Here is a 25,831-nt window from a genome sequence, read left to right as displayed (position 1 = left end):
AGGAAGGAAGGAAGGAAGGAAGGAGGGAGGGAGGAAGGAAGGTCTTTGGGGCATCATACTGAATGAATGACTCCAGTAGGTCATATATTTCCTGCATCCTCTAACTTCCTGGAAGTCTTTATAAATTTTCCAATTTGGTTTAATATCCTGCCATATAAAACTTTTCCACAAATAATTATGATATCTGCAACTATAAACTTTGGTCTGATTGTCTTTGCTGCTGATTTGAATTTTTCTAGCAAACCAATGACCAAATCATTTCTGCCCAAATCCAACTAAAGACACTTCTTAAATAATACACAGTATTTTTTTCTTCCATAGACCATGCTATGTGCAGAGGTCTCTATCTTCAGCGAACTGGAACAACTCTGATGTCCGCGCAGGTGGCAACCACTATGCAGACATCATAGGTTATAATCTAGTGCTTCAGCCAAGAAAAAAATAGCACAAAGTAAATAAATAAAATTATTTTTTTTCTCCAAAGGCATGATGAAAAACACAAGTGAGTTTTTCAAATACAAAACACATTGAAATGAACAATTTTAAATGGGAACTATCACCGCCTGTGGAGAGGGTAGTTCCCTAAATGACTGAATGTAACTCCTTTTTTGGGCTAATTAACTGGTTACTGCTCCCATGAAGATCCTTCTTTCACTATTTAAGAAAATAATGCACTTTGAAAATGCAAAGAAAGCAAAGTGCTACTGGCTTGACTGCCGGCCTGGAGCGTGCTGCTGGTGGAGGTGCAGACCTCCCAGCCGCCAGCCGCACCCTGGCCGGCCCTGGAGGAGACGCAGCATACCCCCCCAGAGGCACCTGACCATGCCGGGAGTCCTTGCAGGTAAGACAGGTAAATGCACAGAGCGTGCAGTGCAGGTGAACATTTGCATGTGGCGGGAACTATATTTCTAAAAATACCTGTTTGTGCACAGATATTAAGACCTGTGGGGTCTGTAGGACAAGATCAGAACCAGGATTTGCAACAACACCGTCACTACTCTCCTCCTCTGACACGGCCTCTCCCTACGGCCATGGTGAGCCCAGGGCAGCTCCCGTCCCAGAGCCCTGGCAGGTAGCACTAGAGAGACCCTTCCACCTTTTGATTTGATCCTGACACTAATTAGCCTTTTGTTCATGACCAGATCTGCCAGAGGCATTGGTGCTCCTGACCTGTAGGAAGCTGTGCGTGGTGGGGGCAGTATTAGAGGGTATTCTCAATGTCATGCACATGTTATGTATCCTGCGCACCCCAAGTGATTTATTCCTTGCAATAATTTTATGACATGCATCTTCTTGTTTCTTCCTTGGAAAACACAGGACTCGGGAGGGTAGACTAGTTGGCCAAGAACCCCTTGCTAGTAAGCAAGTAGAGCTAGAATTTGAACCCAGACCCAAGTGACTCAGAAGCTCACCATCATTCCCGTACAGCATCCACATTCAATCCGCAGACTTCCAGCACTGCTTGTTCTGTGCTTCTGGATCTGGGACCCACACCCGCCTGACTGGTATGGACTGTGCCCTTCCGTCTGGTGATCTGGTGTGGAGACCCCGTGTCTGTGCTGCCCACGACCTCCACCGTGGCCTGGAGGCCTGCACATCCCCACGTCTGATTCTTTTTCCTTTATTCATATCTGCACATTGTCCCATGACATCAACAGAAACACCAGAGAACATCACTCCACCTTCCTCCCAAACCTGCGGTGACCCTCGCATTCACAAGCCATTGTATGTTGCTTTATAGACAGAGAAATGCTGAAAACATCAGGCCACAGCCCAGGGCTCATGTTAGCTGATAATATTAATCAGCCAAGGAGACAACAGTGCATTCCCTCCACTGGGGTTGATTTTGATGGCCTTACTCCCAGATTCCTTACCACGCTGACCAGAGACTTCAAGGTGATGGCACTCATTTCCCTGCACAATGGTGTCATGTGTGGGCTGGGGACCGCCCCTCCCGGAAATGTGCAGAGGGGGCACGTGGATGGAGTGTGAAGTCAAGTCCGACATTCCACCAAGGGGTCAGTGCTGAACCTGAGTCAGGTGGCAAGGAGTCATCAGCGTTTGGAGAAACTTAGCGCTCCTTGATGAGAACGCAGAGAATTACACACAGCAAAACCCAGTGGACCAAGATCAATTTGCCAATTTTGTTTTTAGCCATTTCTGATGTACAAGATACCAGACCAAATGCTAAATGAGACACAAAGATGAGAAGAAGAGAAAATAAATAAAAGCATGAAATTTGAAGGCAGGCAGATTTGGGTTCAAATTCCTGCTCTCGCAAACTAAATTTTTTTTTTATTTGAAAATGAGACAAGGGCTTCTAACTTTTAAGGTTGCCATTAGAGGCAAATGAGATTATGGAGGGGAAGCACTAAGTGCTTTGTCTGGTAGAGAGAGAATTCAGTGTGCAGGAGCTTTTATTATTTGGGTACATTAAGAAGTCCTTGGGCTCAAGGGGCACATCTGGTGGCATTCACAGTGGAACATGGTGCAAAACAGGTCCTCGCAGGTGCAGAATGTGCTCTGTGGGGACTCGGATGGGTTTGCCTCATGCAGCCCGGTCGGGGCTCCGCGTGACTCTCAATCCTGTGGAACAACAGCAGGATCTAAGGGAGTTCATGCTTTTGGAGCATGCACTCTGCAGCTGTATGACCATGAATAAACTATCTGACCCATCAGCGAGGTTTCCTTATCTGTGAGGTATTGTTCATAAGGCCACACACCTCATAGGCTGTGGTAGGCACTGAATGTCAGGCTAAAACAGGAGGGGCGGTTCATGGTGCATAGAGTGCAATGCGTTCAGCTCTTGACCATGACAGTGAGGCCATGGTGGAGGAGGTGGAAGGTTGAAAGACTTGAGGTTTGATGTTGATGCCCGGGGGACGGTTCACAAGCAGTTGTGGGTGGGCTTGGATGAGGGGTCTGGCTCCTGGGACGTTAGAGGTATGGGCACAGGTCCCGGCATGGGTTTGCTGGGGTTTGATGGGAGCGCCACACACCGCATGCCAAGAGATCCGCACAGCGCTCAACAGCCTTCCTGCTCCGAGGTCGCCATAGGGGCATTCCAAGCAGTGTCTATAATCTCCACAAGAGCTCATGAGAGATGCACTGGTATTTTCCAGATGAATAAAGGGATTCTCAGTGAAATCACATGACCTGACGTAGCCCCCAGAGTTAACACATGGTAGAGCAAAGCTTGACACTCACATCTATTTGGTTTTGATGTCTGCTTTTCTAAAATATGGTACCTCTGTCCATGGGAATAATCTTCCCCATGTACAACAGAAAGCCAACGGAACGTCCACTGGGAGCTCTGGGTGGTTACACATGGTAAGACCTCGAGCTTCATGCCAGCTATGCAGAAAGCACCCCAAAGGGCTTTGCTGAGCTCCATCTGGAAGCCCCAAAGGCACCACACTAGAGGCACTGTGGAGTGGGGTGGGTGAGGGGTCAGACACTGAACTATGGCTCTGCATCTACATGTTTCCACAGCCGAGACTCTGTGACCTTCAGGGTGGTGCCAGGGGGAGAGCGGGGGCAGGGTGGGATCCCAGGAAGGAGGGATGAGGAGCACAGCCGGGGACAAGAACGTGGTCTGGGAAGAGTGCCTTAAGCATAGAAAAGATGTTGTCCTACCCACGGTGAAGGAGAGTAACCCAGGTGGGGGACACTGTGAACCAAGAAAGGCGACAAAGGACAGGTGGGCAGGTAATGTGGGGGGGACGGTGACTGCCCAGGTACAGCTGCTGCCTGGGGGGGTGGTTTTATAAAAGATGAATTTGGGAGCACTACCCACAATGTTAGCTCTCTCAGCTGCCGCTCACTCACACGGCCGCCCTCACTGAGTGCAGGCGCTCTTGCTAGGTACGTGGCCCTGCATGCATGCAATTTGTCATTTCCATCATTCTAGATGGGGAACCGAAACTCAGAGAGGTTAACTGAATTCCCAAGGCCTCGGAACAGGCAGAGAGGAGACGGGGTTTGAACCCACATAAATAACTCAAAGCGCCTGCTTTGCATTCTGTTTGAGGAAGAAAATTGGAAGCCGTGGAAGAGGCAGGTGTAACATGGTCCATCTTGTGCGAAGGAGTCGGCTAGGGAGAGAGGGATAAAACCTCCCCAGAGAGTGGCCCCAGGGTTTTGTAAATGCATCCTCAGGAAGGGTACAGGGAGACCAAGGCAACCCTGTGGTCCGCACCTGACAGGCTGGGGGAGGTGAAGCGCCCGCAGGGTGGGCTACGCTGGGCTCGAGTGTCCAGGGACACTTACACAGGGGTGTCCTACAAAGAGGTGTCTGCCACTCCAGAAGCTACAGAAAGGGACTGAAATTTCGCTGTGAAGATGGGAGGTGATGGTGGGGCAGACCCCACCTTACAGCAAGTTTCCAGGGCAGGGGAGGATGAGGTCAGAGGCTTCAGAAGAGCCCCTGTGCCTCCACAGCATGTCCTCCCCATGAAGCCCATGAATCCAACACGTGCTCTGAATGCCTGACTTGGAAGTTCATTTAAGATTTCGTCCTTGTAGTTAATATTAATAAAGAGTGAGATTTGGGGGATCATGCTGGGAATTCCAAACCGTTAGAAATAGATTTCTAAAATATAGAGTTAAAATGAGGTCATTTTTCAATTTCCCAAAAGCCTTATATGTTTGATTCATGTATATGCCTACTTTGGATGGAAGCATTTTATTTTCCAAACTCCCAAATAATCAATTTCTCTGTCATTTCTAACTAGGAAGGAAAGGTAATGATCAAAGTATGGACAAAAGTACACCTTCAAAATACAGAAATTTAATTCACATACACTTTAGTGTAAAGAGTCAGCAAGGTGAACAGAAGGATGCTCCGGCAGATTGGCTGGTAATGGGGACCCATGTACCTGTGCGTGGGCATAGCAGACAGGGGAGAAGGAGCAGGGAGAGCGGGTGGGAAATACCTCTGATCAAAACAAAATTCTATTTTAAGGTCCAATTTCTACATCTAGAGCAAGCCACAGCCTATGAAAATTGTCCATGAATTTCTTACCTTGAAAAATAGCCAGATGTATAACAAAAAGCAGTGGTTAATACTAACACCAATCAATTAGAAAAAAATGTTTAGAAACCATTATGGTAAATAACAAGTTGTGGGATGGAAACGGATGGTAATCAAGTTCAGTTGGGAAGCCACACCAGAAAATCCATAAGAGGAGTTCTCTTTTTCACTAACTTCCACCACACAACCATTTCCTACTGATATGTGTCAGCCTTGGAAAGAACCCGTGGCGACGGTTGATCTTGGGCTGGCTTCCCTTCCCAACAGCGTAAAAATACCTCTGCCCCCAAATCAAGCATTGTATGTTTAGGGAATTCACACTCACTTAATTATTAGCCCACATACAATATAATTATGAAGATAAATCTGTAGGGAAGAGGAAAAGAAACACAAATAAGCCATTCACAAGGCAAATAGCAATGACACTTTGAGGAGCTCCTCCTTGGTTCCCCCAGGGCAGGCCCCCCTGCTCTAGTATGCAGTGCAGAAGCATGAGGAAGGTGGGTAAGTGGTCCTCATGGTGTGGTCTCTCATCACCAGGAAGATCTATGACTTAGTGACCCGCCCTAGCTCTGCTGTGTCCAGCAATGTGATTCCGCCCAAGGATTGTCACTCAGAGTTTCCAAAACTATCTGTAGGTGAACAAAGAGATTTTTTTTTTAAAGAAAAACCTCCAAATCAGTTACTTTAGACCTATTATTTTGTAAAATACAATGAAAAAGAACTTCTGGAAAAGGGACCAACACTTGAATGTCACATCAGTGCCAAGTGGCCGTGGATGCTTCTGAAGGAGAATTCCAGCTCTGTACGCCTCTGGAGGTGGGTGGGCTGGGCTGTGGGCTCTAGGTGGCAAGCCTGCAGCTTCTCTCCTTCTCCTGCCCCTCCTACAAAACGAAGGACAAACTTCCCATCTCTGAGCGGTCTTGAAGACTGACTGTGCTCACGGGTGTGAATCCTTTATATCTCGGCAGGGGTAGGTCCCTTCTGTTGCCTGTCCTTTCCTTCTGTCCTTCTGTCTTTCCCTATTGGATGATCTCTAGGTGTCGTTGCCTGCGAGCTGCCGTAGAGATCCGACAGACTGACCTTTACAAAGCCAAGCACCACCATGTGGCACCTCTACTCAGTAACCTCAGCCGGTAACCCCAGGTGCTGTTCGTTGCAGCTCGTCCTCACAGCTTCGCCTGGCACCCAGACCTCTCAGCTTGCTGGTTCTGCACACCCATCAGCTCGCTCTTTCCTTCTCTGCCCCTGTGTCCCGGCAAATAGAACAAGGCTGTGGTTGCTGGAACACCCCAATGCGCGCAATGCTCTGCAGCTCCTGCCTCAGTGTCCTTCCTCCAACCAAGAGGGAAGAGTCTCAGCTGGACAATTTGTGTGAATTTGTCCTCAGATTCTCCCAGCCAGAATGATCTCTTGCTCCCTGCCAGTCACACAGTCCTTTACCAGTTCCTCCAGAGGCACTTATGGCTTTTAGTCTAATATCAGGAATCATGTGGATGCACACATTTGGTCTAACATCAGAATCATGTGTATGCACACATTCAGACTAATACCAGGAATCATGTGTATGCACACATTCAGACTAATATTGGGAATCATGCCTGAGCACACGTTCAGTCTAACATCGGGAATCATGCCTGCACACGCATTCGGTCTAACATCGTGAATCGTGTCTGTGCACATATTCGGTCTAATATCAGGAATCTGGTCTGTGCACACATTTAGACTGATATCGGGAATCAAGTCTGCGCACAACAGACTGATATCGAGAATCATGTCTGCACACACTTTCAGTCTAACATTGGGAATCATCTCTTTTCAGGAATCATATCTGTGCACACATTTGGCTTAACATTGGGAATCATGTGTACACACACATTCAGTCTAATATCAGGAATCATGTCTGCGCGTGCATTTGGTTGAATGTCAGGAATCATGTCTGTGCACATTTGATCTAACATTGGGAATCATGTGTATGCCCACATTTATCATGTCTGCACATGCAGTCAGACTAATATTGGGAATCATGCCTGTGCACACGTTCAGTCTAAAATCAGGAATCATGTCTGTGCACATACACACATATACATGCTGGAATCTACGTGTACAGACAACAGTGACTGAGAGCTTCCCGTATTTGCTTCATCAGATTCCTCAGTTAGTAATGCGGTGCCTTATATATCCACATACAATTATTTATTCCCTTTGGCATATATGTTTGAGTCCCTGCTCCGTGCTAGGTATAGGGCTGGAATAAAGAGAAAGGGAAAATGCTGGCACTCAAGTCCTATATAGACCTGTCACACATGAGGTTGGCCCCGAAAGGTGACAAACAAGCAGCGAAAAATTATGACCAGTCTCCCTAACTGGTACCCATGGAATGCAGGCATTCTTTAGGGATAAGCCATAAAAGGACATTATGGACACTATGCAATGGAGCAAAAGCAGTTAATGAAGAAAATACAGCCTGGTCTCTGGATGCCCTGAAATCTGGCCCGAGCTCAGTCACAATGCACCGCCATCTATCTGCTGGGCCAGCTCAAAGGTGCAGAGACAGCACCCAGGGGTTGTGTCAATAATGACTGTCCTCTTTTTAAAATTAGCTGAAGCTTGCCCCCGATTCAGCTTTCTTTCCTCCTGGTCCTTTAGCTGACTTTATTATGTCAGAATATACGAATCCCTCACCAATGCCATGGATTCTGAGGTTATCACTCCCCTTCCTGTGTCCCATGAGAGTGATGCAGACATGGCAGGGTATGTGGGGACTTGGGGGAAGGCCTTCCCACCCTTGAGATCCCACGCCTGTGTGCCCCCGTGTGTGTGCTTGTGTGTGTCTGTGTGTGTGTGTGCTTCCACACGCAGTATATCCCACGTGAAGGGTTCTGACATATAGCAAAGATAAACAGGTGACCTTTTCTTGTTTTATCTAGCTTCTACATTCTTGGTCAGTTCATAAGTGAACAGAGTACTTAGAATGTGGATTTTTAAATTAGAACTTTGGTGAACCCCCAAATGAGTAACAATACAGACCAAGAACACCTATTTGAGGACATGCCATGGGGCACTCGACTTAGTTATTCCAGTTAAGGAGAGAAAGTGTCTTGAATTAATAAAACAAGGTTTGTGCACATTAGCAATGATAGGACATGAGAACTTGATGAATCAAAATGCTCCCCAGCCCCTTTAAAAAAGACTCCATACACTACTGTTACATAGTATTATTAGGAATATTTAGGAACTCACGCTTCTCTTCACAGATCGTTAGAGGAGGAACTGTCTTAATTTGCTCCGGAGAAACCAGGAGAGGTCTGCAACCACAGCCCCTCCTGAGCTGAGGCCCTTGTGAGACAGTTATATTCGTGCGATCGGGCTGTTGTAACAAGACACGTGGCCATGCAGCTGAAACAACACAGATTTATTTTCTCACAGACCTGGAGGCTGGAGGTCCGGGAGTGAGGCGTGGGCACCTCTGGTTCCTGGTGAGACCTGTCTACCTGGCCTGCAGATTACTACCTTCTGCCTGGGTCCTCACTTGGTCTTTCTTCCATGTGCAGAGAGAGCAAGCGCTGATGAGTTTCCCTCTTCTTGCAAAGACACAGGCCCTATGAGATCATGCCACCCTTTGACCTCACTTAATCTTATGACCTCCTAAAAGCCCTACCTCCAAACACACTCACATTTGGGGGTAAAGGTTTCAGCCTCTTAATTCTGGGGGGGGGGCATACAGTAGTGTTTTGTAGTAATTGGGTGGGTGCACAGTAACTGTCTTCACAGAGAACTATCACAATTCAAGGGCTTTCCAAGGGTGAACACAAGAGCCTCTTCACAATTAATATTCCTTGTACTTATGCATTTGCAGTGTGCATGGTCTACACTGAACTCAGCAGGTCCTGCATGGTCTTGCCTGCCTCCCAGCTCTCACCATTTAGGCCGCCAGGCAGGGCCTTCACGCCCATCCAGAACCAACAGCAGCCAGGCACCCCCCCCAACGCCAGCCCCCACTCACTCTGGACCTGGGGCTGCCTCTGGCACAGCCCCCCATCCTCACCCCTCCTTGCCTGACCTGAAGCTCTGTGCCAGAGGACCCTGCCTGCCCTACAGGGTGGGGTGTCCTCACTTCCCACGGCTGCCGGTGGGCCTTTCATCTCTATCTTTAGGTAAGTCAAGCCCAACTCTTGGGGACCACATGCTCTAGGGCCCCAGCACCTGTCAGCTCCTTTTCCTCAGGCGTCTTGTGGAGTCATTGTTCTCCGCCAGTAGATGCTCACCCACCATGACCCACCTGGCAGACCTCCCCCCCCGTGCATGTCCTTCCCCTTCCTCAGCCACATGCTTCCAAGGCCGCATGTTAGACCGCCTCATGCCGCTAGCTCTGCCTTCGCCGCGGCTCGGCCATCACCTCTGTCTGTCCCTGTCCCGGAATCTCAAGCCACTCCTCCCGGGGATGCCAGACCCCAGCCTTCCTGCCCCTCCTTGCTCCATGGCCTTCTCCAGGAAAATGAAGTTAATAACATCTAGTCACTCAGGAAAACCTCAACTCTAAGAAAAAAGAACAGACTAAGAAAGGGGATTTTACATAAGGATCAAAAGACGTAAGGGTAACAACCAATAAATAAAAGTTCGGGGCCAGAGAGGACGATATGCGTGTGGAATGGAAAAGAGACCTTTCCAAGCCCGTTATATTCCTTCAGGATTTGGGGTGATTATTTTTTTGTAGCTTTTTGAATCTATCTTGTCTGAAAGACTAAATTTTTAATCTGTAAAGGTTTCCATCTCCCCAGAAAGTAATCCTTCTAGGACTTGGGCTTTTTCCTGGCGCATCAGACCCAGAGCTAGTCTCTGGTGGGAGGCAGGCCCTAGTCGGCCCACAGCGCACACACAGCCCCACAGCATGCTGAGCTGGTGGTGCTCCGAGCAGCAGAATCAGGGGCAGAAGCCATTAACTCTAGTTTGCTACAAGTTTGAAAGATCATTATGGAGGAATTGGGTTATAAGAAGAAAAAAATGCCAGGAAAGACAGTCGCTGTTCTTGCTCTGTGAACGTCAGGATGTGAGGGAGTTACGTACAAGTGTTGCTTTCCATCAACCCATGAGAACATTACTGTGGGTGAAGATTAGTATCCGTCTTCTTTTGGAATTTTAAACCTTTTGCCTTTCTCATTAAAATAAAAAATGTGATAACAAGACCTCTCAGAACGTGAACCAAATAATTATGAAATGAGTATAGAGGAATGATAAATGTATCATATGTTTGTATAAAAGTAAAGGGAAGGAAGGAGGGATGGAGGGATAGAGGGAGGAAGGAAGGAAAATTCACATATCCAAAGTGCTCAAATATAATTTATTTATAACATAAATTAAATTTTCTTCCAAAAAAATTTAGGAGAATCAGGGAAAGGGACATTGTTAATCATTCTTCAAATGTAGAAACTCTAAACTTCTATTTTCAGTAATCCCAAATTGTGAGTATTCATGTTTTGGGAGATTTGGGTTTTTTCTAAAGTAATTTCTGAGTCTGAGAAAGGTCTATGTGATTAAAGTGTTCTTCGAAGTAAATGCTACATATGAACACTGGTGGCAAACACGCAGTATGTGACGTCTTAATAGCATCACTTTGCCTATGTAAACAGTCTCCTTGTGGTTATTGTCACAGAGAACTCCTAAAGAACTCTGAATGTGTGGTTCAGAGAAAGAATGGGCACATCCTCAGGTGTGAGAGCCCCCCCAGCATGTCCGTGAGCAGAGTCATGCCAGAGCCCTAGGCTGGGGCTGGGGTCATTCCGCCAGACCCCCGGGGACTGTGCGCGGAGAGCCGTGACCCTGCTCTGTGATGGGAGGGGCCAAACAAGGACAGCTGATCGTCATGCAAGAGCAAGGTCAGTGTGCTGGCAGGAGCAGGAGAGGGCACTGCGAGAGAGCAACAGGTAGGGGCGCTCTGGCTCGGGGATGACGGTACCTGGGGCGCTCTGGAGGGCAGGAGAAGCTGTGCATGTACCTTTGAGCTGCACCGGGAGGGGTGGCTGGGGTTCTGCTGAGGAACTATGCTTGCAAAGGGAATCGAAGGGTTTGCATGTGTGTGTCATATATGATGTGTATGTGTGTACGTATATGTGTGTATATATATGCATGTGTATGTATATTGCACACACATACACAAAATACATACATATATGTGTGCATGAGTATACACATTAGCACGTGATGTGTATGCATGTGCAGTGTGTATATGTGCACACATGTATACACAATACATTTACACACGTATGTGTGCATGAGTGTTCACATGAGCATGCAATGTACATGCATGTGCACATGTGTGCACACCTGGACACGATACCTGTACACATGTATGTGTGCATAAGTTCGCACACATGCACGCATGAATGTGTATGTATGCCCGTGCTTGAAGTGCACATGTGTGTGCATACACATGTGCACACATGTATAAAAGCATGTGTGCACACATATAAAGCGTATGTGTTTGTGTGTACACACATGTGTACACGTGTGTGCATGTGTGTGCATATGTGTGCATTATATAGCAGAGATTTGAAAGTGAGCTACGTGTTTGAGAATATCAAGTAGATAGAGCCATATTGTACAGTAATTCCATCTGAAAGTATTGGTTGAACCTGAAGAGAATACAGTCAATTTCTTTCAACTCTGTTCTGCATTCTGTTGCTTCAGCACTGTGGGCTGCCCCTGGTCCTAGGGTGCTAATTTCCCACTTGTGTGATGCCCCAAGCATCAGTACTCAATACCCCCAATAGGGACACTGGTCCAGCTATTTGAATGATAACAACAAAGCCCGCAGGGGGTGGGTGGTTTCCCGGAAGGCACAGAGCCACCAGGCATGGTCTCGGACACTGACCACTATGCTTCATGCTATATCATGTCGGCATCATAGAAACACAAATGCTCCTCTGAGGGGTCTTCTCCACCTTGTCGGTGTGATCCGGGAACTCTCTCCTCTTTATTTCAAGTGTATCTTGAATACTCTCTCCTCGTACAGTTAATGCCCTTCTCTGTTGCCTATCAGACAAATGCCGAACGATTTGGCATGGGATGATGTCCTTCCTACCCACATGTCAGCCTATTGCTCTGCACGTTCTCCACACCATAGTGCTGCGCTCCCCTTGTTCCCTGGTAAAGAAGAAGTTCTTGCCCCTCCTCTGCTTTGGAACACCCCTACTTGTTCCTCAATGCCATTCTCGAATGCACCTCTTCCATCCTCCCTCACCGATCTCCCCTCCACCCAGCACCTTGTGTCCCTGCTGTGGCTTAGCATGGGCTGTGTTTTACTCATCTGTGTGTTTGCTGGAGGAGTGTGAGCACCCAAAGACCTGTGCCTGGGGTTCCACACACAGCAGTGTCTGACACAGCAGAGGTGCTCAGCGTCTGGTTCAGGCTTCCTTTAAAGATAATGAGCATTTCTATTCATCAGGGTTTGTGTATAATTGAAGTTAGAAAAATTCAACCACTGTGCCAGTAAGCCACAGGGACCGTGATCTTAGGCAGGGCACACACTATGCCACGTCCTTATGGCACCTTCCTGTGGGAAGAGCCCAGGCCCCACGGACACCTGCTAACCACATCCACTGTGATAGACCTGAGGACTAACTAAGCCCATAACACCCTAGTTTGGTTAAGATCTAGGTTATCGGTGCCTAACTGAGTGTTCTCTATTCCTCTAACCAGAATTATATAACTTATTAGGATAGGGATCAGGCAGGTTTTTTTGGATTTTACAAACGTGTCCATTGATGTAAAAAGTCCTTTTGCAAATACAGGGGGATGACATCACCAATCTAAGGCCGGGTGATCAGAGGACACGAGGGAACAAGAAGAGGACGCGAGTAGTCTTTTTGTTGCTAGTTTCTGCACCCCCACGGTCATCTCAACATCCTCCTGCTCTGTATGTTCCTCATGCTGGGGGTCTTCTGCCCACCGTGAGCCACTGAGCCACAGAAAAGTTGGGGAGGGCAGAATGGGAGTGACAGTGCACTGAATCTCATCCTCTCCACACGTGTGTGCAAAGGATGCTACTTACATTTCATATCCCCCCCCCCTTGTTTTTACATCTGCTTGACTGTTTCTTTTCTCCCTATTATGTCACAGCCTATTTAATCCGTGCATTCCAAGAAACCCTCCCATCTCCGTGCTTCAAAATGAGCGCCATCCCTCCAGCCCTCACAGTGCCTGCGTGTGGCACCATACACTCACTGTGTCTGCTTCCGGTCTCACCTGCTACGTCCTGAGTAACTTCCCAGGAGGTTTCATCTTCGCCTGTGTTGCCCTCCCTCCTCAGCTGGTACAAAGCCATTGCTCAAACATGAGCCTGGTGGAAACCACGTTATGTTTAACTAGTGACTCAACTGAAATGATAAGGAGACCTCTAGAGGAGACCCCAACTTGGAGGGAAAGTAAACACAGACCACATCCTGAGGGGAGACAGCAAGGATGGGGAAAACCACAGAGCTCCCGGTATGTGCATTTTCATGTTACAGAGACCTTTACTTTGTTTACCAGCGGAAGTGGGTTCTTTTGAAGACAATTGTCCATACCCCCAATATGGATTCCTTTCCTAGAATAGCTATGAGTTAGGGATTAAATAACTTGGGAAACAGAGCAGTACGGAAAGAAAAAAAGCATTAAAAAATGTTCAAGATATAGTCAGTGTGTGGCTAAACTAATTGATTAAGCTACCCTTTGCAGGAAAAAAAAATCATATTCCTAGAAAATTTAAAAGCCCATTTTTATATAATTTTTTTAAATACCTTTAGAAATATATTCAAAATTACAAGTCACAGAAAAGTCACTAATTATCAAATCAATCTGTCTTTGATTTTAAAATCCAAAAGATAACTATTAATTCCAAAGTGTTTTCGTGTACAAAATTAAGGGCTTTTTCTCGCAGCAATTGCCAGTATGACAGATTCCCAGTGGAGAACAAACACAGAAGTCCCACCTCTGTGTGTGTGCTGACCGCCACCGCACGCGGGCACTCTGCTCTGCATGAGACACGTATGAGTGGCTCACAGGTAACGTGTTACACGAAAGAATGCACATGCTCTCCCCAATAATTCCGTGAGGTCTGGACTATTATCACCCATGTTTTCCAGATGAGAAAATAGGCACAGAGAAGAAATTTACCCCAGGTGACAGAGGAAGAAGTTGGATTTATTCCCTGCCCACTGGGACTGTGGGGTCCACGACGGGCTTCTGGTCCGGGTGCAGAAGACAGAACTCCCCCTGTGTTCTAAGGCTTGCAGGTTAGGAGGGTTGACAGTGTTTACTGGTGCTGGACTTCAGCCTGCAGGGTGGATGCAATGTTGTCTTCTCCCCTTCCCCAGTCCTGTATTACCCTCTCCTGATTCTACCTCTTGATATACAAGAAGAAGAAAGGGGAGGAGCATGGAGAAGGAAGAAGGAAGAAAGGAAATGAGACTCTTGTGCAGACCCCCAGCTGCCTTGCGTGGTGGCCCACTTGCCTTCCCACCAGCCAGCCTCGCCTCCACGCTGGCTGGCCCGTTCCCTCTGTTTCCCTTCTGCCAACATGTTTATGAGGGTTTGATTCCTACCCTCAAATCATGGGGCCCTAGACACTGGACAATGCCCAGGCTCACTCCTTCTAATCAGAGGACGTGAACTACGATGAGTGGGCAGCAGGCATGGTGAGCGGGCTGCACACACGTGATCTGCCCGTTAGAGAAGCAGAGACACACATGACATGAGTCAGGGATGGGGTAACAGGTAAATGAGACCAAAGCCTCGACGTGGTAAAGTTAGGTAAATATAAGATAATTAGATACAGGAATTAGTGAAAATAAGTATCAGCAAAGGAGAAAATGAAGAAATAAATATAACCAGCCAGAAAACTTGAGAATAAAAAGTAAGACAATATTCATGAACACCAAACGTATTCGTGGACTAAAATAGAAGCATTAAATTTTCTGAGAAGATTATCTTCATAGAAGGAGAATTTCAAGCATATAATATTCATGCTCACGTAAAATCAAATTTGGCCATTTTAGTGAAACAACCATAAAATGACTGGTTAAACCTCATTTCCTATCTGGAGCATGTAGTTCACATATGTGTGGATTGATGTGTTTTTGTTGTTGTTTATATATTTTTGCTTATCAATACAGTGGGTATTAGTAGGTATTTATCTCCAAGACAACCAGATGATGGAGAACAAATTGGAGTGTATGGTTTGGCGTGCACTGTGGACGTTGGGAGCTGAGACTTGGGTGCCTTAAGCCCAGGCTCTGCCTCTTTGATTTGACCTGCTGCACATGACATAACCTTCTGCCTCAGCTTTCTCCTCTGTGAAATGGGGATGATATTTCCTGCCTGAAAGAGCTGTTTGAGGATTAAGTCAGTTAATGCATGTCAACCTCACGGGCCACAGTCACACCACAGACGTGTCCTCCATTGGGACCACACATTTGCAGCATGTGTGCAAAGACTCTTCCAGAAAACAAACCCACACTCTCAGAGTCATCAGCGTGCCTAAGCCAAGCCCAGGCCCCCCAGCATGGGACTCCGACCCACAACTGTGGGGTTAGAGTTCCTTCATTTTGCAGATGAAGTAAGCGAGGGAAGCTAAGTGGCTTGCTGAAAGTGGCAGATGTGGGACAGACACCTAGGCTGTCCCGTTTTCAGGTCAGCTTACCTCTTACACTAGATTCCCACACCACAGCAAGGCTCTCCTGTCACTATCACTGAGAGTTTTGGGCAAATGACTTTTGTTTCCTTTTTAACAAAATCTTTAGGAATCTGTACGAAGTTGGGGGCCATCTCCGTCTTCAAGGTCAGTTGGGGGAATCTCCCCCACTAGCCTATGTGGTCAAGAATTGAGGTCAAGGGGCGCCTGGGTGGCTCAGTCGGTTGAGCGACTGCCTTCGGCTCAGGTCATGATCCTGGAGTCCCGGGATCGAGTCCCACATCGGGCTCCCTGCTCGGCGGGGAGTCTGTTTCTCCCTCTGACCCTCCCCCCTCTCATGTGCTTTCTCTCTCTCATTCTCTCTCTCTCAAACAAATAAATAAAATCTTAAAAAAAAAAAAAAAGAATTGAGGTCAAAATTTATGGATTTATAGAAACTTAGCAGGTTTCATGGAGTAACAGTCCCATTCCCTTGGAAATGGTAAGTACTTTAACTTGCATATTTAGGAAAATATAACAACCATCAAATATTTGAAATACTGTCATATGAAATAGAAATGAGTCCTCAGCAGTTAGAACAGTTCCCGACCATAGCAGAGTCTTAAAATATATCCCTTGAATTGGATTGAGTTGAACCTATTCTATACGTCTCCAGAAGCTAAAGCTAAGAACAATAGGTACCTAATATCAAATGGTAATTTCACCTCAAGAATATTATGAATAACATTCCAACCATTAACACAATCCAACAATGGGATGGACCACCTTGCTGAGTGGTAGGCTGTCCATTTCCAGTAGTATTCAAGAAAGCAATAGAAAAGCTCCCTTTCAGGGTTGGTGGGGGGGCACAGAATGTTGGTACAGTACTCTCTGTGGAACAGCGGAGCGAGCGTGATGCAATCTTTCCCTAATGGCTGTGGATGTTGGAAATAGGGTTACACGTTGAGAATAATCATGGTCACTGTGTTAAATGGTTAACACCGAAATTATATATATAATTACATAATATATTTATATATATTTGAGATTGTATATACACATATTTGAGATTATATATATTTGAGATTATTTTCATGTATATAAAATATATAAAACATATAAATATATATATAAATATATATATTAAGTAGGCTCCACACCCAGCATGGAGCCCAACATGGGGCTTCAACTCACAACCCCAAGATCAAGACCTGAGCTGAGATTAAGAGTCAGATGCTTAATTGACTGAGCCACCCAGGCACCCCTGAGATTATATTTTTTAAAGCAAATTTGTTATCGTGTTTTTCGTACTGTATCTGGCACTCAATGTAAGTGTGCATTCCATTACCAAAAGCTGAACTCCTCAAAAGTAGGGGCTACATCCTGCCATTCACATATGAGCAGCGCCTAAGTTCATGCCTTATACATGGTAGGTACTTCACGTGTCAAATTAATTTATGAACAAGAGAACAAAAGCATAAGGTTTGGAACTGAGTTCTTGGGATTCAGAATATATATTGAAATAAAAATCTCATTCTAGTAGATTACTTTTCCTCAAGGTCAAATTCCTAAAAGTTGTATGTGGAGTGGCAGACCACGGGTCTCGAGCTGCGTTTAGACTCACAGAGGTTACGCCATCACAGGACAAGACATAAGGATGAAGGAGCATTTTAAAAGCCTTATCCTTCTCAAAAGCCTTAACATGTACATATCCTCCGAGCCAGCTACGGCACTATGAGTTTATGTTAAGGGGACAATTAACAATGCAAAAAGTTTTAAAAGATTGGTCATTAACTTTTTTTATAAAGCAACATTTAAAAAGCCAACTGACAAAATTATAAGAGAGGATCTGTTAGATATATTTAGCATAGCCACAAAATGGAATACTATATATCATGGAAAATGATGTTACAAAAATGTATTTATTGATATAGAAAGATATGTATATGCATAAAGTAAAAAAGGAGTAAAGAACAAAATTATATATATATACACATATATATATAATCCATCTTAATTTAAAATTACATGTGCAAGGAAAACAGTTGCAAAAAATTTTGAACCAACCTATTAATGGTAGTTACCACAGAATTCTGGTATTTTCAGTATTTTAACTTTTTTATGAGGTAGGTATATAGAATATAGATATTCAGTAGAATATTCTAATTCTCTACAATGGGCAAATACTAATTATGTAACAAAAACTAAAATTAAAACGTCTCTCTAGCTCTCCGGCAATTTGATGTTGGCAGGAATGACAACATTTAGAACATCAGTTCCTGATAATGTTGCTACCAAAAGGTGAGGGAGACTAGAGAGGGGCCTTGAAAATGTGTAATTCACAATTACAAATTAACTGTGTGGTAAATAGAGAATGTTGGCTCATTTCTGACAGTCTTGATGGGGATTTGATTGGTCTTATTTGCAAGAGTATCATTTTTCAATCCCACCCGCTCATCCCTGGAAGAGAAAGCAGAGACCCAGAAAGGTCGAGTGTGTGCCCCAAGGTCACAGGATGGGGACAGAGCTCTCCAACGTGCTCTAGTCAAGGTTACACTACTCATGAAGAGAGTTGAAAATTAATGAAATTATGTCTCGAGATACATTTTCTAGGAGTTACGAGTGACGGCCTAGGATGTGCCACCATGGAATAAAGACACCACGGGAACACAACGCGGTGGCAGTCCTGGGTGAACCACTGGAAACAGGTGTCGCCTGGGCCAGCTGTCCCCCTGCCCCAGCCCGGTGTCATCACGTCTGCAAGGGGGTGAAGATACGTCCTTTTCAAGGGTTCAGGAGGATTGAAAAGGAGGACGAGTCAGAAGCTACACAATGTGGCCCACACGAAGCAAGCATGCGACATGTGTGAAACATTCTTAGTGGTGACATGTCTCTCTGTGGGGGACATGTCATCAGCAGGAGAGGGGACTTTCTCACAAGGAAACACATTTCCAAAGACGTCACTTTTGCCCCGCACACTCCGAGTGTGTCACGGGCTGTCTCTGGGAGACAGAGGGAACACCAGCCCGTACAGGTCACCGGGGGCTCATGCGGCGCTCTCCTCTCCACCAACCAGGCTGCAGAGTAAGTACGAGGTCCCAGGGAGAGGATCTGAGCAGAAGCTGCCTGAAACTTACCAGGCACCATATGCATGAATATCAAGAATGAAACTCTTGGGAGGACTTAAAAACACTATGTTGACATACAAATACGCATTTTGGTTAACGCCCTCGGTTTGAGTTGGTTTCTGAGCCGCTTAGACTGCACACAAAGCTCTCATCAGCCTAAAGATACAGGAAACAGTGACAGCGGATGTACCACTTTAATCAACTGAAGAAGGAGGTAAAATTGAAGCATCTCAACGTCAAAAACGGTAAGAGATACGGTAGAGAAGAGCCCCTTTCTCAACTGACCAAGTTCAACATCAGGCCCAGCACATCCCAGATCCTTGTTTTCAGGTAACGAACGCCCCCTGCATCCCTAGCAAAGCACAAGGCCCTGTTTGTACGAACATACCACGCTCGGGGACTCTTCAAATGTCGGCAGCGACCACACAGGTGTCCAGACGGTGGCGGCGTGCTCCTTGGCCTCGGTCTCCGCGTGAGCTTCTCTGCACAAAGAGAGGACAGGAGATGTGGTTAATGGCACTGAGATCGTCCCTGTGATTTGAAGGGAATGGAGGGTTCCCTACACGGCTGCCACTCCTCTTGAACCAGTGAAGGCGTGTTGCACACACATCACGCACACTGCCGTTCAGCTCGAGCACCGTCCTGGAGCTCCACATCCCCACTGCAGCCTTCAAAGCTGTAGTGCCTTCGAAATAGAAGTCCGCTCTTTAATAAAAATCAAAGAACAAGGGCAGGTGTGTGACACCTGGGTCAGTCCTTAGGTCTCTGGCCTCTGTACAAAGACCACCAACAAAGGGACATGGGTCAGAGACGAGCTCAGGTGCCCGGGACACCGCCGGCCCATGAGGGCGTCATCACAATCATGCACAGAAGGTTCTGGACCCCCAGAGCGAGCACGCCAGCTCTAAATATGGCAGCAGGAGGGATCAAGTAAGAATCTCAGAATCAGGTTGCTTGCCGAAGGCCACACAAGGACTAATTCTACAGTGGAAGCCCAAGATCTAAATAAATAGAATAAAGAAAGATGGGGTGAGGAAGGAAGGAAGTCTGATATTTCCTATTTTCTAGGTTTACTCAGAGAAGTGGGGGCATGGAAGGGAAAGAAGGGAAAAGAATTCCTTTGGAACATTAATTCAACTTTTTCTAACCACCAACCATATTCATTCCAATTTTAGCAGTTCTGTGGGAGGAAATATGAAACATGAAATTCTACGCTCTCAACTTTGCTTCTATTCTGTGCCTCTACCTGGGATGCCCTCCCCCTGGGTCTTTACAGCCCGCCCAGAGTCTCGCTTTCCACGGATGAAGTGAGGAGACCGCAGAGCTTGCTAAGAACAGCGCGGACGGTCGCTGTCATTACTGACTGACCGTGAGAAGCCAGGCTCTGCGTTAGAGGCTGTGGGCCCACAATCCCATCTCACTCTCAAGACAGGAGATATTATTCCCGTTTTGCTTTGGTTCAAGATGTTCTGTGATGTGGAGACACACAGCCGGGATACAAGACCAGCTCCTTTGGACTCTATCGTTCTTTCTACGTCTCCAGGCTGCCCTCCAATGTCCCAGACACACTAAAACACCAATCCTGAGTTTTTTGCTCTTTTAGAAGGAAACATTTAGTCCTTGTGTCCCCTCCCTGGCTCACATGCAGAAACATTTCCTTGTGTCTTCGGGACAACATCATTGCTATTAAGCGTGGAGAACGTTTTAGGTCATCCCCCAAATCAAATGAAACGTGCACACTTTTAAAAGGAGTCACGCAGATATCAAGTTTCTGGCAATTTCTAATAAATGGGAAAAATAAAACAAAGAACCCATTAGAAGCTACTTATGAGAATTTCAGGCCTTGTGATCTTACTTTATAACCGAAAATGACATTAACTCTAGTTTCTACTGGGGTCAGAGCATGCTTGCCTAGCTTGAGTCAGAAGCAAATGTTCTGATGGTTCTAAGCGGCCCCAAAGGGCTCCCTGTCCTGGCGCAGGGCAGGCGAGGCCCCCTGTGCCAAGCAGGACACTGACCAGCCGGCTGAGGTGCACTTGAGCTGGCTCTGAGGGGTGGAGCCAGGACACACGTGGGCCTTGCTCTCCCTCCCTCCTCTGGATGGTTCCGTGCACGGGGCGAGGAGGGCCGCACAACCCAAGGGCAGGGAGGGAAGGGGGCTCGCCAGGGGACAGGCTCGGTGTCAAACACAACGCTGCTGAGTTCTATCTCCCATTGCACTTAGAGAAGTTTGTGGCAAACGAATAGAATTAATGCTCATGTGGTCACGTGAGGACAGATGTAGATACAGGTGTGCATGCGTGTGTGTGTGTGTACAGAACTCATTGCACCTGACATTACCACTGCTTTAATTTGTGTTTAGTCGATTATCTTTCTCTTTAAAAAAACTCAGTAGGTCTATAGACGTTTACATGACTTTAAGTGTATCGAAACAGGGCACGGGTTTTGAAATGTTGGAAAGAACTGACTAGACTCTAACGTATTTGGTCCATTGTCTTTCCCGTTTTTCCTGCAGGTCCTTATAACCAGCATCCCGGCTCTGATGGGAAAGGCTGAGTTTACAACCCATGCAGATGCTCAAAACTACATGATTTAAAGAAGCAGGAATGAGCATGGGCCCGTCCCATGCTTTTATTTTTTTAAGTCTATCTAAAAATATGAATAATGTAATTCCTGTGAATGGAAAAAATGACAGAATTTCAAAAGCTTTCGGAAGGGTTTCTCATTTCTAAAGTGGGAATATCAGATTAGACACTTTTTGACCTCTACGATGAAGCTTTAGTTATCTGTGAGTTAGGGAATTTGGTCTTTAAATTCATACGAATATTCTGATTAATATGTATCTTTTAAACAAAAAATTGTAGTTATTTCTGCATCAGTTTACCACTTTCAACAGAGGAGAAGCAATACGCTTTCTGTGGAAATTATAACAGCAAAGCAGTGACAACTTTAACCAGGTTGACTCCACAATTTTGACCTTGGAACTTAACATACTGGACGTTGACGGAGAAGGACATCAGGGTGCAGGATATTTACTTATCCCTTTCTGTAACCTTCCCAAAATAGACATCAGATTTATCATTACATATGTCATTTCATTTCATTTTCTGAGATCTATGCTATGGTTCATTTTCCGATGAAGGGAAGATATATTTACAAAGACCTAGAAACAGAGACATGGAATGTGCTAAGTAATGAACGTGCATTGTTGTATGTAATCCTCGCGGCGAGGTAGGTGGGTTTCAACACTGATTCCGCAGGTGACAAAAACGAGGCCCAGAGGCTAAACACCTGGCGGAACATCACTGAGTTTGTAAACAGTAGAACTGGATTCAAACCCTGACAACCTAATTCCTCAGCATGTGCTCCTAAGCACCACGCTAAATCCTCAATAAAATCAGAGGTCACTTTTTAAAAAATAAGATCATCATCTACCTAGACAAAGCAAAATCTGGGGAAGACTTTAATAAGAGGTTCCTTGTTATCTGGCCCAGCCACATCTGTGCTGTCCCCAGCCACGTGGGCTCCTGAGCACTGGAGGGTGGCTGGTTTCCGCTGAGATGGGCTATAATTGCAAAATACCAGGGGCACTATGAAAAAAAGAAGATACAGTCATCCATTAATACATGCATAGTGATTACCTATGAGTATGATAACATTATAGGTTAAATATATTATTAAAACTAATTTCATCTGCTTATTTTTATTTAGTTTAATATATATTGGGAAAGGTAACATTACAGACTTAATTTTGTGACTTGCATTATATTCCTATCGGACAGTGCTGCTCTAGAGTCTCACTTATTAGGTTCATTTTACAATGATCTACATTTTGAGTTTTTATCAGAATAGAGCCAAATACAAATGCTCAGAGTGGACACTTTCTTGCTGGAGGACAGTATGATATACTCAAGTCAGCCTCAGGAGTGTTAGGTTTATAATCTTCTCAAAGTTTACAGCTTCTTTTTTTTTTTTTTTTTTTTTAAAGATTCCATCCATCTATTCATGAGAGACAGAGAGAGAGAGAGAGGCAGAGGGAGAAGCAGGCTCCCAAGGAGCAGGGAGCCCGATGCGGGACTCGATCCCAGGACGCCGGGACCATGACCCGAGCCGAAGGCAGATGCTCAACCATCTGAGCCACCCAGGCGCCCCAAAGTTTACAGCTTCTTAAAGTTAGTTAATAAGACTCTGATAGGTGCCAGTGCCCGGCTAATGGGGTTGGGCAGGTTCTGTCTCAGGCGGGCAGCATTTCTGCATAGGGGCCTGAAAATTTGCTTCTTGGTGTTTATTATAAATCTAAATTATTATGTAATATGTACACTTCTATTTATTTGCATCTTCTCCAGGCTTATAGCATCCCCCCCACACTTCAAGTGTGGGAGCAGTATAGGGGTCCTTGCTCTTGATTTTAAAAAGGTGCTATTTGCTTATTATTATATTTTCAGGCCAGGGTAGTTAGATTTAGTGAGCTAATTTCCACATATACCTCATGGAAAGGCTGGGCTGCAAAAAGTAAACACAGAACAGCTTCAAATATGTGAACATATGGCTGCAGCCTATAGCAACAATAATAAAAAAAGATCCTAACAACCAGCCCTGAGCCGAGTTAACTCAGCCGGCACCTTCTCGTGAGACTGGAGTAAGATCTCTTGTGACATTGCTCGATGGTCTGCAGTGGAAATCTGACTCGTGGGTGCGGCCAGGGGAACAGAAGCAGGCTGAATGGAACAGAGCGAACCTCTCCTCTAAATGGGGTGAGCACATGACAGATATTTGAAAGCATTTGATACCTGAGAAATTATGTGCCTTTCTTAGTATTGTCTGAGGAGACACAAAAATGAGATTTAGATGTAGATCCAATTAATTTCCTGCAGAGTCAGCAATCCCCAGACCCCCACCTCCTCTGTGTCAGGGCATAGATAGAGCCGTCCTAACCCACTGCCCACAGGGGCCCCGGAGGTGGAGGCGGGAGGCACCGGGAAGGAGGAGGACGGCGTGCAGAGCAGGGAAGTTTGCTCCCTGGGGAAGACCTCTCCAAGTCAGGTTTGGGATCCCGGAGGGAGGCAGGGTATTTATGTTCTGACGCTGGCTTGGCAAAACCCAGCATCACAGCACGCATGGGCACGTGAGGTCGGCCACACGGCCGCAAACCCCGACACGCGGGCAAAGAGGGGCAGGGCCCAGGCTGACGTGTAGCACCTGCTCGCTCCGGGGTCCCCGGCAGTCCAACCAGAACCCCCGAGAACTTGCCTTCCAGCCACGGTCTCTGCGTCTGCGCGCGCCCAGGGCCCCAACCACTGACCGCACACAGACGGCCCGGGAGACCAGCTGGGGCAGAACCGAGCTGGGAGGTCCGGAGACTCAGCTCCTACCACATCCCCTTCCATTTTTTTAAAAAGGGGGTTTTCGTTAATGAAGTTTAAAAGCCGTTGGACTAGCTGATCTCCAAAGCCGCCTTCTGCTGGAAGGCGAGGGCGTTGTTGTGCACGTTATTACACCCGGTGTGAACGCAAGACTACAGTGTACTGATTCCGCCGTGATTTCCAGGAAAGGCAACACTGATGTGGGCATAAAGATAGCAATGAAGGAAGGGGCTCATTCAAGCTTAATTACTTACAATATGTACATACCAATTGGGAGGCTATTTAAGGAACCCAGACTGAAATGTCAAAATTCTATTAGGTGTCCATGCGCCCTTCCACACGACCGGCTCTATTTCCCCCACGTTCATCCTCTGACGGGGAAGGAAGAAAACAGCATAGTCCCCAGCCCAGGATGCATATTAGAATCACCTGGGGAGCTTTTAAAATGCACTGACATCCACCTGCAGAGGCTGTGATTTAATTGGTCTGAGGTGAAGCCCAGGCATCAGTATTTTTAAAAAGCTCCCCAGGTGATCCTAATGTGAAGCCAGGGTTGGGAACAACGGGCTCAAAGGAAAGGTTTAACATCTACCTAAAGCGTCCCCGGTTTGAAGCGGTCTCCTGCCACTTTCCGCAGCCCGCACCTCAATATCCAGCCAACTCCCCTGCTCGAGAACGAGGGGAAGGTACAGTGATGGCGCCCACCCCCCTCACCTTGTAGGGCTACCATGAAAATCAATCTGGAAAGAGAAGGGAAAGCTGGTAACAAAAAATACAGCTGTATACCATTTCTATTTTTAAGGAAGGCTCAGAGAAGCAAAACTCTAAACCATGGACGAGGCACAGAGGCAGCAGGAGAAGTGAGAATAACCAAAAATCAGAGAAAAAAGGGCCCTGTTCTCAGGTTTTCGCTACAAAGCTGTGGTGTGGCTTATCTATCTCTTGACTATGAAACGGTGATTTGTGATTTGAGCTTCAATCCTTTTATGATATAAGATGAAAGTGTCCCAGGCCCAGGACGAGGAGAGGTAAAAGCCCATGATTTTTCGGGCGGGAGCTGAAACCCAAAGTCCCCTAGGCCTGTGATTTAGAAGACTTAATCCAGCCGGCATTTACCGCCCGGAGAGAGTGAAACAGCGACTCTGGGGCAGGAGAGGCAGGACACCGAGCCAAGAGGATGACACCGGCTCCTTGTCCTAAATAGCCAGGAACGCAACAGGAAGGGTCCATCGCGGAGCAAGAACAAAGCCACTCCACCAGGACAGAGGCAGGAGGAGCTCGGAGCCCGAGTCCGTGCACGGAGACACGGTCCACGCACTCTGTGAGGCAAGGGAGGTTTCGGGAGAGCTCACCGACAGGACCGGTGGGCAGGTGCATTCTGCTCTGACCCAGGGGTCCACCCTCAGACTAGAGGATTCTGCACACCCAGGTTTGGGAAGGAGTGTAACATTATGTCACAGTGTATTTAATCATTTTCAGTATTTCTGAACATGGTCTTCAAGCGTCTACTGAAGAATCTCTTGAGACTTAAAAAAGCCTGATTCTGAAGTTCCCGAGGAAAATGCACAGAGGGGTGGCCAATGCCCTGGGGTCATCCCAGAGCCCCACATGTGCAGGGCTGCGGGGCCGCCGTGTGAACGCCCGGGGCGCCTCGCTCAGC

The 25,831-nt window shown here is 46.5% G+C and overlaps 1 long non-coding RNA gene across 5 annotated transcripts in view; it reads right to left on the bottom strand.

Annotated features, from left to right (window-relative positions):
- LOC145723732 (uncharacterized) overlaps positions 1 to 25,831 on the bottom strand; it is a 249,943-nt gene that overhangs the window by 188,380 nt on the left and 35,732 nt on the right. For all 5 annotated transcript variants that reach the window (XR_014148988.1, XR_014148989.1, XR_014148990.1 and 2 more), the window contains exon 2: positions 19,197 to 19,290. This is a non-coding gene — a long non-coding RNA (uncharacterized LOC145723732). The remainder of the gene's footprint in view (positions 1 to 19,196; positions 19,291 to 25,831) is intronic.

Source organism: Leptonychotes weddellii, chromosome 10, assembly GCF_054177405.1.
Source record: "Leptonychotes weddellii isolate Sample4059 chromosome 10, ASM5417740v2, whole genome shotgun sequence".
NCBI lineage: Eukaryota > Metazoa > Chordata > Mammalia > Carnivora > Phocidae > Leptonychotes > Leptonychotes weddellii.
Note: the sequence above shows the minus strand (reverse complement) of the source record. Positions and strands in the feature narration are given on the sequence as shown.